Raw genomic sequence first — 14,518 nt, forward strand, 5'->3', positions numbered from 1 at the left:
GCTGGTTACTACTCTGTCTCTAGAGTCAGCTGGTTTTGCAAGAAGGGTCATCGAGTTGTCCACTCTCTCCTTCACTCCTCCAGAAGGTGTCCTTCTGTCCCTTTAAGACAGCACTCGAGTAGCTTCGTGTGGTTTCAATTAGGCCTACGGTTAAGAATTTGAGAGGAAACGTGAAAGCCGGAGCCATTGGAATGTGATGCCGTGTACTCTCAAGAATTTTCCAGGAGACGCTGACCCTATTCAGGACTTCGATGCTGGGTTGGGTGCTCTGGGTCCACTCGAAGTTTAAGGACACTGGATTCCTGATCTCCTAAGGCCTCAGACAGATGGGGAGGTAAGTACCTGCGTGGAAAGAAAAAGATCTTCCCCCTCACAAAGGGATTTTGAATTGTTCTGCAATTGAAAATTGTTTAAGTGGAATTTTGGTATTTTTGTTGTTGTTGACTTAAAAAAGCGAAGGCTCCCACTAGCCTTTGGGTCTTGCTCTTCGCCAGGTGACCTGACAGCTGCAGGATAGCACCAGTCTGTCACTGCTTAGTGGGATTATAGGTCATGCCCTTTGGACTCACTCATTAGTTTTCTTGAGTTTCCAGGGCTAATGAGTCTCTTTCTCTGGCCTCCATTAGCTACATGTAGTGTTTCTCTTTTAAAGACCTTCCTGTTTGCATTCTTATTTAAGTCAATTTTTGATGGACGCTGGGCTTACTTATTGATGACTATCTCTGACCCTGGGTCAAAGCAGAAAATGGAATTGCTGAGAAATGTTACAGAGGTCATGGCCTCTAGGATTAGCACTGTAAGCATAGACCCAATGCTCCAAAGGCTTTGACTTGCAGCCAGAAACACCGTGTTGGTAAACTCCTGGGTCCTTTCTGAAGTCATATACCAAGGAAAGAACACAAGCTTGGCAGTTTGCAGGAGTTGTTTCAAAAGGCAGATGTAGAATTCAGACCTGGTAAAGGACTTGAGATTCTGTTAAAAAAAAAATATGGTACCAAAGTGAGATACATATAGTAGAACTTTTCGATTCACAGATTTAACGAGTTGTAAATGACTCTGTGTATTAGTCAGGATGACCTAGCTTATGCTGCAGTAACAAAAGATCCCCAAATCTCAGTGGTTTAAAATAACAAATAGTTTATTCTCATAAACATTGCATTTCCATCTCAATTACAGTAGCTATTTCTCCACATTATATTCATTCAGAGACCCAGACTTCATCTTGACACGTTTCTATAAATGCATCATGGCAGGCAGATGATAAGGTGACTTAGTGGACTGACTCAAGAATAACGTACTCACTTCTACTCGGGTGTCACTGGCAAAGCTAATCACATGGCTGAACTAAACTTCAAATATAGCAGGAAAATGTAATATTATCATGAAAGAAGGAGGCCCTTATGTATTTAGCCAACAGCACTGATGACCACCACACTCCATCACATTCAACAGTACGTAGCTTTGCTGGGACATGATTAGATTCACACACAGCAGAGCTGGTGGGTGAGACGAGACTTCTTAGCTGGTCAGAAAGACTGACCGTCCACTCAACATCTGGAATCCCAAAAGGGCTAGACTTATCTTCCATCCACGCTGTGTTCAAATAAATAATAATTGATTAAAATTCAGATTCTTGATAAACCACAATCTCTGAACAGAAATTTAACAGAGGTGCTGTTGAACATGCAAAATACTATATGTACTTAGTAGGTCTAAATAATAGAACAGTCTGATATAAAATAAAATAAATAATCCCAGACACATGACCTTGAGTGTGAGGGCTGAAAGGGGCGTCTGTACTATTTGTGTATAATAATGGAGTCTTTCAGGGGATTTTCAGTATTATGGAGTATGTTAGCAAAACCCTCAACACAGTCTTAGACGTGGAGAAGTCTAAAAGATTAATGATCTTTGCCAGGAAACGGCTCTTTTGGAAAAAATGAAACAGTGGAATGCAAATGCAACCAAGATTGATGAAATGAATGAGACCACATTCTGTGCCAAAGGGAAACTTAGAAAACAATTCATGAAAACATTGCAGTGGGAAGGCAGCCTGTGAAATAGCTATATTTTAGAGGAGACCTAATCTAAGCCACAGAGCTGTTTGCAAATATGGGAGTTCCCAGGGGCCCCTGGATGTCACACCCACCTGCAGATTGAAAATTGAGTCTGTATCAGCAGGTGGCCTGGGTGCCTTGAGGCAGCTAAAGGAAAACACACTTCTGCTATTGCGGTCTCCGAAATAAACAAAGAAACAAACCAATCAATTTGCAGTGAGCCTATGTCGAAAGGTTTAAAAACATATTTTGAATTGAGTTGTCGTTGGAATTATCAGTACTACTCAGCTGATGAAAGCAACATAAAGAGCAAAATATGATGATCTTTAATTCATATCGGAAAGGCATCTCTTCAAAAAGATGGATACAGAGCATCATGGCCCGGAGGAGGCACCGTGCTGAGGTGTCCCTTCGTTGGGTGCCCGGGAGCTGTGGACACCTCTGGGCAAAGCACCGTGAGGAGGTTTTGGATGGCAGGAAACCACACCCTTCTTTTGCAAAAGGAGAGAAGGAGAGTTGTGAACGGGGCATGGGAGGAGAGAGCAGACATGCTGACTGCGCGGCGAGAGTGTGGGCAGACCAGGTTAAGGAGCGAGATGAGTCACAAGCTTCTGCATCATCCGCGCCCCCCTATGTCTTGGAAACCGAGGCGGGCCCCCAGGTATGCCGTCTGCGGTCACGTAATCTTCGCTCCGCTTAACAAACTTGTTGTTCTGGCATCTCTCTGTTCAAATGGTAACAGCCAGAATTTTGATTCGTATCTGATCCTTTCAAGTGCATTGTTAACTCTCTCCTCAGGACGGTGCCCTGAGGTGTGCAGAACAAAAATCCACTCCTCCTTGCAACCACGCCTCGTCACAGAGGAAGCGGTTGAATGTGCTCCTGACACGCCGACCTGTTCCTCCTCCTCTGTCTGCCTTCTCTCCGCGACCCCACCTTTCCTCGCTTGGCCCTTCTTTCCCCTCTGCCTTTCTGTTTATCTCCAGTCTTGGTCATCTTCTCTGCCTACTTTCTCCCTGAACATTTCCACAGAATTAAGTCTCGAAAGCCATTTGCATAAAACCATTACAAAGGGGGCAAGAGTGACATTTCTTTATGGTCCCGGGTCAATAGCTTTGACAAATGAGGCCGATATCAGGCAAAACAAATTGTTAGTGTTATATCGAAATTTCACTGTGGGTATTAAATATTTGCATGAGGTGCCCAAACACTCTAGGGTTTAGGCAGATGAATTCCATTCCCAAACCACTAAAATGAAAAGCCAACTGCAAATTAGGTTTGAAATGGACCTGCCTGTCCTCAGAGATTTCGCAGTGACGAATGGATTAGCCTCCAGTGGAACACAAACCTACTTTGCTTTCAGAGAAGCAAAGAAGACTAATAAAGCCCATGTCTCTATGCAGCGCTGAGTCAACCGGGGCTCCGACAACCTCTGTTTAATTGTCTGACGCTTCTCTGTCGCGCTTCTTAATTAAGTCACAATAAGAGCTGGCCCTTAAGAAATCCCCAAGCACCTGAGTTCCTGGTGTCTTAATATTCTTTACCGGCGGTAGTGCCGACAAAAGCTTAGAAAGAGGAAGTTCGCCACCCTCCGCTATCCCCATTAGTGCCTCCACCAGGAAAATGTGTATTTAAAGTAAGAATCAAATTTTCATTATAAAACCATTTTGTTTTCATTTTATTTATCTGAGACATACCCTCCAAATAGCTACTGAATGCTCTGCTGAGGCAGCTTCAAGACAAGTGTCCTGCGCCCATCACCATAGCCCTTTATTAAACGAATAAGGCTGGGCTTACGCTATAACGATCACCCCCCACCCCCAAATCTTAGTGGTAAAAAATGTGTTTGTTTGCCTATTAACTTACATGCTTATTTATGGTTCTTTCTCCCCTTCATGTGAGACCTGTTGAAGGCCCAGGTGGCCCTCAAGGGTAGGGTCCTCATAGGAACTCGGCCATCCAGGGGGCCTCCACCTCGCGTCATGGACCTCACAGCACTGGCTTCCATCATCACAGGGCGAGGCGGAGATGCCCGGAGCTCACGCACCTGCCATGAAATGCTTCCGTGGAGTGACGCTCAACGCCTCTTCCACCCGCACCAATGGTCAAGAGCGAGTCCCATGGCCCCACTTAGCATCTAGGGGATAGGGAACGTCACACCTCTGTTTATGGAAGCAGGGAAGAATGTTCATGAGGAATAAAAGCTTCTCTCATATTCTTTTCAAATCACATCGCCATCTGCTACATAGCAATTCCAGAGCCGCAAATAGAGAACAAAAACATCTTTTTTTTTTTTTTTCAAAAGAAATCAACGTTTGGTTTCCTATTTTTTTCTTCTAAGTAGGGCAATGCCAGAATGTGAGCGAACCCTGGTCAACCTATGACCAATCTATGACATTCTCCGGAGTGCCCTGGAGGAGGCTGCCACATAGAGCCTCTACCGCCATCTGGAGTGAGCCCTGGACGATTCAGACAGCCACCCCTTCCATCCACCTGGATGATTGTCGGACTCCCCACTAAGGTTTGTCATCATCCGCTCTGTCCCCTGCTGTCCCCCCAGGACCGGGAACGTCCCAAAGTCGAGGCTCAATACGTGTCTCTTAAATGAGTGAATTCCCTGAGCCTCAGTTTCTCCATCTGCCCCATGTACATGCTATGAATAAGAAGTGAATTTTTATAATTTTTAAAAATGCTTTGCAAACTGTGAAGTCCTGCGCTGGGGTGAGTTGGTATCACTCTTATTCCGTACACGAGAGCTTGTGCAGACGCGGCGATGGTGATGAGGAACCAACTCACATTTTCCTGTCCTCGCATGTCTATGGACCATAATTTGCATGGAAAACTCAGATTTTCCAGACTCATGGCTTTCGGAGTCAACATTCTATTTAATACTGAACCCAGCCCTTCCTCTTAAATTAATTAACGGAGAGTTCAGCTTTTGACCGGATGCCAAACCCCGGACACTTTTCAGCACTTCTCTCTGTTCTGCCCAACACCTTGTCCCCCAACGTCAACTGTTCACACCCCACTCTCCACTGGTCCCCATCGTGGCAGCATCAGTGGCTACAGCTGTCTCAGTGCTCAGGGCCACATGGCACGCCGTCCAAAGGGAGCGCTTCTTCGCCCCTCAGTTCCCGGCAATAATGATCCTTACATAGCTTCTTCTGAGGGGGAGCAGGTCGCACACCCACTCTCCCTGAGCTGAGGCGAAATGCGTAGATTGACTTAGCTATACCATCTACCCACTGAGAAAATACATCTCTGGCAGATACTAAAAGCCAGACAGTGTTCTAGGCACTGGCAAAATGGTGGTGGATAAACAGGCGGAAATCCCTGTCCTCGTGAACTGGATGTTATAACTGGCTATTGTAGCAGTTTCCTATTGCTGTTGTAACAACTTACCACAAAGTAGTGGCTGAAACAACACGCGTTTATCTCTTAACAGTTCGGGATGTCAGAAGTCCAGAATGAGTCTGACGGGGCTAACTAAAATCAAGGTGTCGGCAGAGCTGTATTCCTTCGTGGAGGCTCTGGGGAGAATCCATGTCCTGGCCTTTTCCGGCTCCTCCATCTTTGGCCCAGGGCGGCTTCCTCCCTCTTTGAAACTATCAATGGTGGGTTGAGTCCCACACTGCATTGCTATAACCTTTCTTCCATCATCACATGTACTGTGACACTCTTCTGCTTCTCTCTTCCACTTCCAAGGACACTGTACTTACATTGGGTCTGCCCGGATAATTCAGGATAATGGCCCCACTGCCAAAGTCAGTTGATTGGCAACCTAAATCTCCCCCTCCCCCAACCCTCTCCTCCGCCCCAACCGCATAAGGGCATACATATGCTTACAGGTTCTAGGGATCAAAGTATGATATCTTTGGGGGCAGAGGCGTTATTCTGCCTACCTCGTTCTAGCAAAGTCACTCTGAGTCTTCAACAGCTTCCAAATATTGACTTTAATTCTCACACTAAGACGATTCGCATTTGACAAATTAGGCAGGCAGACATGGATGTTGCCCAAGGTGACACAGGAGGCGGCGGAGCCTGCCGCAGAGGCCACATGCTCGAGCTTGCACAGCGTTGCCTTTGGCTGAAACAAAGGAATATGATTAGCTATCGCAACAGTTGGAATTCCAGCAGTTGTTCAAAATCAAAGGGGTAGAACGGATCGGGGGGCATGGTCTCCGTGTGAAGCTTGCAGAGAAAGAAAGAAAATGTGTTGTCCTGCTCTTGTCCTATCTGTAGCATAAGCATGGAAGGCTACTTCGAATTCATCCATTTATTTGTTTTCTCATGTGGCAGATATTTACGGAGTGCCTATCATGTGCTATATGCCATTTTAAGCATAAAGTGTCCTAACTCACGTAACTTTCGCGGCAACTCCAGAGGGATGGGCGCCCTGACTATTGTCGCTCCGATTTTACAGAAGAGGAAACAAAGGCACAAAGAGGTGGGCTCACTGGTGACGTACCTGGGCCCCTTTTGGGTGAGAGGTCTTCTCACCTTAAAGCCTGTATTCTCAGCACCACCTCTAGCCCAGGCCAAATGTCATGACCTTCATGGAAGACTCTGTCTGGGGGCTCCCTTGGGCTCTCATTCCAGGGCACTGGTCATGTGGTACAGTGATTTTATTTGCACATCTTTAGCCCCTGTAGGCCGTCAGGTTCCCCAGTAGGCTGTCAGTTGCAAGCTCTGTATTCCCAGGGACTGGCATGTTTTGGGACCTTCACCCTTGTCTGTGCATGAATGAATCACTGAACAGGTGGACTCAGGTACTTCCTGAGGCCTAGACTTGTGCCCATTTACATGTACTGCTGGGAGAGAGAAAAGGGGACATATAGACAGAGAGACACAGGAAGAGGCGGGAAGAGAGAGCCACAGAGCCACCAGTGGCAGGGAGGCGCATGTGAGTTCTGCGAGTGAGGGCTGGGCGGGCTCTATTTATGTTCTGCTTTAACCTCTATGTCTGACACATAGTAGTTACTCAGTGAATATCTGTAGTGACCAAAGGTAGGAGGGAAGAAAAGGAGGAAGGGAGTGAGGGAAAGGAGGGAGGGAGAAAGGAAGGAAGGAAAGAAATAAGGGACCCCTAATCTTTAATGTGAGAGTATCGGAAGATAGAAGGAGATAATTAAGGTTAAATGAGGTTGTAAGTGTGGGGCCTTAATCTGACAGGAGTGATGTTCTTATAAGAAGAGAAAGGGCACCAAAACTCTCTCTCTCTCCACCAGAGCACAGAGGAAAGGCCATGTAAGGGCATAGCGAGAAGGCAGCTGTCTGCCAGCCAGGAAGAGAGGCCTCACCAGAACCAACCCAGCTGGCACCTAGATCTTGGACTCGAGCCTCCAGAGCCGTGAGAAAGTAAATTCCCTTTGTTTAAGCCCCCCCGTCTTCGGCGTTCTGTCATGGCAGCCCAAGCTAAGACAACAACGCTCTTCTGGAAAGAACGTTCTTTCCCGAAGCAGGGAGGGTCCCTGGAAGGGGCAGTGCAAGGCCGCTCTGTAATTTACTACGTGACAGAGAGCGCACAGAACACTCCTCACGCCACAGGAGAGAGTGGGGCATACGTTGGAGATGCACACCTCCATGTTTGTGCCATCTTGATGAAGGAGGCGGAATCCTCTGTCCCTTGGGAGGAAAGAAAGGAAAGCTTTTTTTTTTTTTTTTTTTAAGGTTTTAATTTGTTTGAAGACACGGAAATGCAGGGTTCTTTCTCCCTGATGGGTCAGGAAATTGGTGAAGGTGGGGAGCACCTTTAAGAGGGGACAAGCACTTCTCTCCACTCTTGGGGATCTCAGTCAGAGGAAACATTCCCCCCTCCAAGGCCTGTTTCCCACTCTCTTTCATCCGGGCCTTAGCACAGATGCCATGCCCACCAGAGTGAAACCATCGCCTCCACCCTGTGACCATGGGTCTTCCCAAGCCTTGGTTTCCAGGTCAGCAAAGACAGACTGCTAACTCCTCCTCTCCCGAGGTTCCCATGAGGGTCAGTGGGATCTTGCAGTCTACAGGGCTGCCCAGCTCCTGGGGACAAATGAGTCCCTACAGGAATGAGGTCCCAAACAGCCAAACCTCCTTCTCCTTCTTTCTTTAAAGTCAACTTGGAAAACAGGTTGTTTTATCTGGAGTCTCCTATCTAAAATTAATTAGAATAGCTTGTGGTCTGGATTCGGCCCGGGGTTATCAGTTTTCTGAACTAAGCGGAAGTGGAAAGATCAGTAAACGAGGCCCAGCTCTGTTATCTGAGGCCCAGCTCTGTTATCTCCTGGGTAGCTTCGCTTTTACTTTGCCAAGACTCAGTTTCTTCATTTGTAACCTGGAGATACTAATCATACATGTCAATGGTCAACGGTTTGCCATGACATTCAAATGAAATAATGTAAATGAAGGAACTTCGTGAAGTGTAGTGCATTCATTCATTCACTCACGCAAAAAATAATTCCTGGCAGGCTAGAATTGGAGCAATCACTGTTCTAGATCCCTGGGTACGGACAGAGGAATAAAATAATCGATGTGGGGACTTTGGACCACACCGCCTTAGATCGATTCCTGGCTTCTTCCTAACTACAGTATAGTTAATTAACCATAATACATAACCTAAAGGATTATTGTCAAGTTTAACCGAGTTAGTATCTGCAAAGCCATTACGACGTGCCTGGCACAGAAGAGAGGCCATGGAAACCTTTGACAATAAAGGATCATTTTCTTTGACATGAACTAGTACAAAGTTAAATTATGCTTTAAGGAGACATAGCTAAATATCTCACCTTAAAATATATCAGAAGAGTTCAAGGCATAGAGTAATGAACATCAGTATAATCAAATTCTTTAAATATAAAAATAAAGTTACAATTATTAATCATTAACCATTGAGAACACAGAGGTATCTAGAATACCTTCATTTATTAGGGTTCCAGGGCAAGGATTAATTCTATTGCCATGAGACCGCCTCAGGTTTCTTTTAATTAAGTGCTGTTTTAATTACACAAGTGGCGAATGAATATGTCTCTTTGTTAAAAATAATGAAAACGTTGAGAAGAAGCTGAAGGTCCCTTTGATATCTGATGTCATTCTGCAGTAACATATAAGAAAAAAGCTGAAATCTTAGCAGCTTCAAGCTATAGCGTTTATTACCCGTTCAAATCCACGTCCGCTGCAGGGCGGTGGGCATGTCTGCTCTACAGCACCCTCACTGAGGCCCCGTGATGGCCGTTCCTCAACCATCTGGGACGTGTCACTGAGGTGAGAAAGCAAAATATACACTGGTTCCAACAGCTTCCTTCCCAGACTGACATATATCTTCGGTCACATTCCACTGGCTAGAGCCAGGCAATGGCCACCCACGCCCCCCGAATTTTACAGGGCGACAAAAGTCAATCCTATTGTACACCCGACCACACCACTTACCAGCGGTGTGACCTTGGAAAGTCGATTAATTTCTCTGCGCCTTGGTTCCCTCATTTTAAAAATGAGAATGGAAGTATGGTGCTTATTTCAGAGGACTGATAAATGAGATAAATGTGAAGTACTTAGGATGGTGTCCAACAAATGCAGATTATGACGCTGCTGCTGCTGATAGAGACGATGATAACATGTATCTATAAAAAAAACTATCTGTGTTTAAGAGTGGTATCGTAATGTGGTACTGTTCTGTAATTTATAAGCAGACTAATTTTCAACAGTAATAGCAAAAATAATCTTCCATTGTAGTCCATAATTTTATTGCATGTTTTATATATACATATATAATGCAATATAACATAATAAATATAATATGACAAAATATACATGCAAACCACCCATTTCCTTCTGATTGTGTCAGGGTTTTATTGCTTTTGGTCCAGGGCCATTCACTGATTAAAAGGGAAAATGGTGGATGCATGTTTAGAATTTTCTCATGGGAGCAAGAGAGAAGGGCTGTTCTCGATGGTCAGTTCTGGCCCAAGTGCCCACTGGCCCTCGGCAATGTCAGAGACCACGCATGACTCAGGGAGCTCAGATGCTTGAACAGCGACATGGCTGGAAACCTGGAGTCAGGACATCGGTGAAGACAGGAGAATGAATTGCGGTCCAAGAGGGTGGGTGGGCCACTCCCAGAGTGGGAGCCGAGAAAGAGTGGAGAAAGGGAAAGATTCAGGCAGAAGCCGTGTTCTAGAAGCGAGGTTCAGGTAGTCATGGTGGAGGGCAGGGGCCCTGAGAAATGAGGTCTGTGCACGAAAGGGCAAAGAGGGGACAAAGAGCACAAGGACCCTAGGTTGACCCTGGAGGACAACTTGTCAGGATGGATGAGTGGTAGACAGCTGTCTTCGGACCTGCGCAATGCTCATTCCCCACACTTCTGGGGACAGGACTCTGAGTTAGCTCTGGGAACCCGTGCTTTGCCAGTTTTAGGCCAGCTCCATGGATGTCACATGACCCAGGGTTGACCAATCAGACATCACATGCCTCTGGCCACAGTGATTGGCTCAGGAATGGCATGTGACCCAGTCACAACCAATCAGAGCTAATCACGGGCTTTTGCTGGAGGTATAGGTTTTCTTGCAGAGGGACCTGGAGATAGAAGCATGTAAAACTGATACTTCCGAGGCCCGTGGGGACAGCAGGTGCCACGGTATGATGTCAGTCCAAGCAGACAGAAAAAGAGAGCCAGAGTCCTGACAATGAAATATAAGTCTCTGGAATGTGTCGTGCCCAAGGCCAGCTCTATCTCTACTCTTTCCTTGTCACTAACCAATAAATACTTTCTTAAGCTTAAACCAGTTGGATCTGAGTTTTCTGCTGCTTAAAACCAAGTGTATCCTGATAGATAGAATGAGCCTCACTGAAGACAGATGTTCGTTGTCTTAGAGTGGACAAATAGACTGGCCACTCTGCAGTGACACCTGACAGACTCTCTTGGTCCATCTAGAACAAGTTCCATTGGCTTCTCAAATATTGCAGTTTACTTTGGTTCACGTTAACAAACCCAGTGTTAATTCATCTTCGAAGAAAGAGCACATGTCTTTGGAATAGCCTCCACAGCCACTAATATCCATTTTCCTTTTGATAATTTGTCTCTGTAGAATTAACACCGCATGCAGCTTCATGCCCATTAAGCTCTCCCAGGTATCCCCATGGCGGTGAGTCATGGTTTGGTCAATTTGATTTTTAAAAAAGGAAAAAAAAAAAAAAAAAGGCTAATTGAATACCTAAAATGTGTTTTCTTTGAATACGTTAAGGTTGTACTTATCAAATCAGAACTCTATTATCCCCTTAGATTAACTTGAAAACAAAATCAATAGTTTATTTAACCAGAGTCAAGAAGAAAAGAAAAAAAGAAAAGGGACAAATGCCCCAAGGAAGCCGTGTAATAAGCTTTACATGGAAAGAAACAATGTGAATAAACATTGGAGCAAGAATTTCAGTATAAATCAAGGAATATGGGTAGCTTGGAGGAATAAACAGGCAACTAATTTAATATTGTTCATTTCTATTCACCTTCTTACAAACAGTTCACTAGGGCTTGTGAAGTGTAGGCTGCTTTCTGAGCAAGTCATAAGAATAAAACAACCGTATAACATTTTTCATAGTGACAGCAGTTGGATTTAACGTGGGTATTTATACCATCTCTTTAACCAAATATTTGAGATCATTAAAAAACTAGGCCACTTATCGATGCCTCTGAATTGGGATCCAGGGGTGAAATCTGATCTCATTCAGATACCTCTACCTAGGATCTCTCCCTGTGTGTTTTAAATTTAAAGCTTTCTCAGGGGTTTCCCCCCCTCCAACTCCACCCCCAGTCACAGCTCCTGTGTACTGAGGAGATATGACAATTCCCCGTGGAGTGACAGACATAGCCCAATATCCTTTGAGACCTGAGACATCCCATCAACTAATCTCCTGCTGGCACTTCGAAAATATCTGTGGCAAGCAGGAGGCACAAGAAGCCTGGGGGATGCATGCTCGGAAGAGGCTAAACACAGGAGGAAGTCAGAGGGTTGGTTATTTCACCAGCCGCCAATTCTCTCCCACTTTGCTTCCCTTTCAGGTTTGCACGTAGCTGTCCTAGAAGTCATAGAAATCCAGAGTTGAGAGATAATTAGGAATTCTGGAACTCAGGTCCTCGGTCATTCAATCGTTCATGTACATCTTCATCAAATACTTCCTCGGCGCTTCTCCTGCACCTGACCATGACCCAGGCTCTCGGCATGCATCCTGCCCACAACTTTTAAGTAGTACTTGGACTGTGCTCGCTTTGGCAGCACATACACTAAACAGTACCCAGATAAAACGATCCTCAAATTAGCTAATACGAGTGTGTCGTCCATTTCCTGCCGGAATCCCGACCGATCGATCTTTTATAAAGTGGGAGGAAGGCATTTGTGAAAGAGGATGTGGCAGAGGAGGAGCCTCGGCTACACACGTCAGTCGAGGATCTGGAGATGGAGTCTCTTGGAACTCTCTGTGCTTATGAGCCCTTATAAAATCGCCGTGTACCGTGGGGGTCTGAGTAATTCAATTTGATAATCGCAGATCTAATAACTGACCATCTGCCCCTCTCTCCTCTGCCCTATAATTGCAAGAACAATGTCGGGAACCAAAAAGTCATTTAAAAAGCTGGTGAGCGTTTTAGTATCCAGACCAAAGGATGTGCGATGATCTCACGTAGCCACAGTGTGCACCTCCATTGCCCTGAGAGCGAGAAAGCACATTCCTCTCTGAGCTGACGTATGGGAGGGGCTGATCTCAGGAGGTCAGAACCCAGGGTCACGTGCTTGAATCAAGCACTTATAACACTTGTAGGGCAGCCTGTCTTGTTCCTTTATCCTTCAGGCTCTCCGCAGTGATGATTTAGAAATTCCAGACAACCCATTGAGAGTTCTTCATTGCAGCGGCAGGCAACTGATCTACAATAACGTGTGAAAAGACAGGGGTCCCCAGGCAACGACAGCGGCTGCAGTTTAACTTGAAATTGGAGTTTAAATGTGTGTTGTGCTGGATTCACCTGCTAGCAGGAGGGGGCAACTGCAAGAGAAGGGGGTGGAGTGGTGATCGCTCTTCTTTCCCATCCCTGAATCTGGATAGAAACCCCAGGCTCAACTGCCTGATATTCTAGTTGTCGCCTTCCTCACTGAGACTAGAGGCTCCTGGCAATGTCTTTCTCCCCAGGATCTTGCAGATGTAATCCTGCCTGCCCTTGCTTTTGGTGCCCACTCTCCCCCGCCCCATCCCTCCCCCGGAATACTAGGGATTGGGTTTTATACAAGGGGAGAGTTATATATCTCAGTCCATCTGGTTTGTCACCTGGTCTCCGAGAGGAAAATGATGTCATAGATGTGCACATTCTTAGAGCACTTTGCTCGGAAGGCAGGAAATACATCCAGCCCGTTGTTCAGCCCATTTCTGCCACTCTGCAAGGCCAGGGCGGTGGTCAGGCGAGTGAATGGAAAGGAATCCTGCTTTTGCCTGGACAGGCTCAGATGATTCCCTGTCTCCTCCCCCACCCCACCCCCACCCCCGCCCCCCGTATGAAATTAGAGGCTGTGAGGAGAAAGGGCAGAGAGAAATCACAGCTCGTTGCCTCCCTCGAGGGGACAGGTGTTCATGCCTCTTGCCTGGGTTAACTGGCCCAGCCACTTTGTTGTTGACCTTGATTCTGTTCTCAGAAAAAGAAACCGAGGCTCTGAGAGAGGCAATAACTCACCCAAGTTCACACGGCTGGCATAGCGCGGCAGCAGGACTTGCACGTGTAAGCTCTCCTCTACCCATTTGCTTATTCAGGGTTTGTGGAGCTTCTTTTAAGGGACGGACTCCGGAGAAACATCAATGCACAAAATGGACAAAGCCCTGCTGCTCTAATGGGCTGTGCTGAAGAATCTTACACAGTCCGCCGGGTGGTTATCAGGGCTGTGGGGAAGAGAAAGGCGGAGTACAGAGTTTCCTTGCAAGCGGTGTCTTTTTTTATTAGTTGGTCAGACAAGTGGCAGACAACGGTAGACCTAGAGGAAGCGAAGGCATGAGCCCAGCTTCCGAACGAGGAAAGGGAGTCCAGGCCGATGGCACAGCAACTGCCAAGGCCCTGAGGCAGGACCATGTCTGACATGCTGGAGGAACAGGAGGTAATGGCATGTGAACCTCCTGGAATCCCACACTCAAGGCTGCAGTGAGCGAGAGGGGGCGGGGACAGTCTGCCCCAGGTGTAACAGGCAGTAAACGGTGTGGTGTTATCTGTAGAAAGTTTAAATCGATAATAAAACTGACTCAATTTTATTGGTAAAACACTCCTCGCTTCCAGAGCCAATGGCTCCTACCCCGCCCCCACCCCTCGGAATGCTGCCACCCGCGTTAGACCTGAGAGCTTTGGAGAGCAGACTTTGTCCTGTTTTGTTTTTTTGTCCCATTTCCAGCGCTTAATGTCTTTGCTTGTAATCCCGCTTTTGTTGAAGGAATACTCAAACAAACAGGAAAAAGCCAGGTGTCCT

General features: G+C 46.2%; 1 long non-coding RNA gene across 7 annotated transcripts; it reads left to right on the forward strand.

Annotated features, from left to right (window-relative positions):
• Positions 1-14,306, forward strand: LOC118609981. 7 transcript variants are annotated; one of them, XR_004953569.1, is made up of 7 exons: positions 1-334; positions 1,919-2,718; positions 3,960-4,578; positions 6,357-6,504; positions 7,286-7,415; positions 7,728-7,990; positions 12,085-14,306. It is a non-coding gene; the product is annotated as an uncharacterized LOC118609981 (long non-coding RNA). The 7 variants fall into 7 exon arrangements; XR_004953563.1 differs by lacking the exon at positions 7,728-7,990; XR_004953567.1 differs by lacking the exon at positions 12,085-14,306 and having other exon boundaries at positions 7,728-9,849.
• Positions 14,307-14,518: the final 212 nt, after the last annotated feature.

This window comes from Rousettus aegyptiacus, unplaced genomic scaffold (assembly GCF_014176215.1).
Source record: "Rousettus aegyptiacus isolate mRouAeg1 unplaced genomic scaffold, mRouAeg1.p scaffold_m13_p_12, whole genome shotgun sequence".
In the NCBI taxonomy this organism is placed as follows: Eukaryota; Metazoa; Chordata; class Mammalia; order Chiroptera; family Pteropodidae; genus Rousettus; species Rousettus aegyptiacus.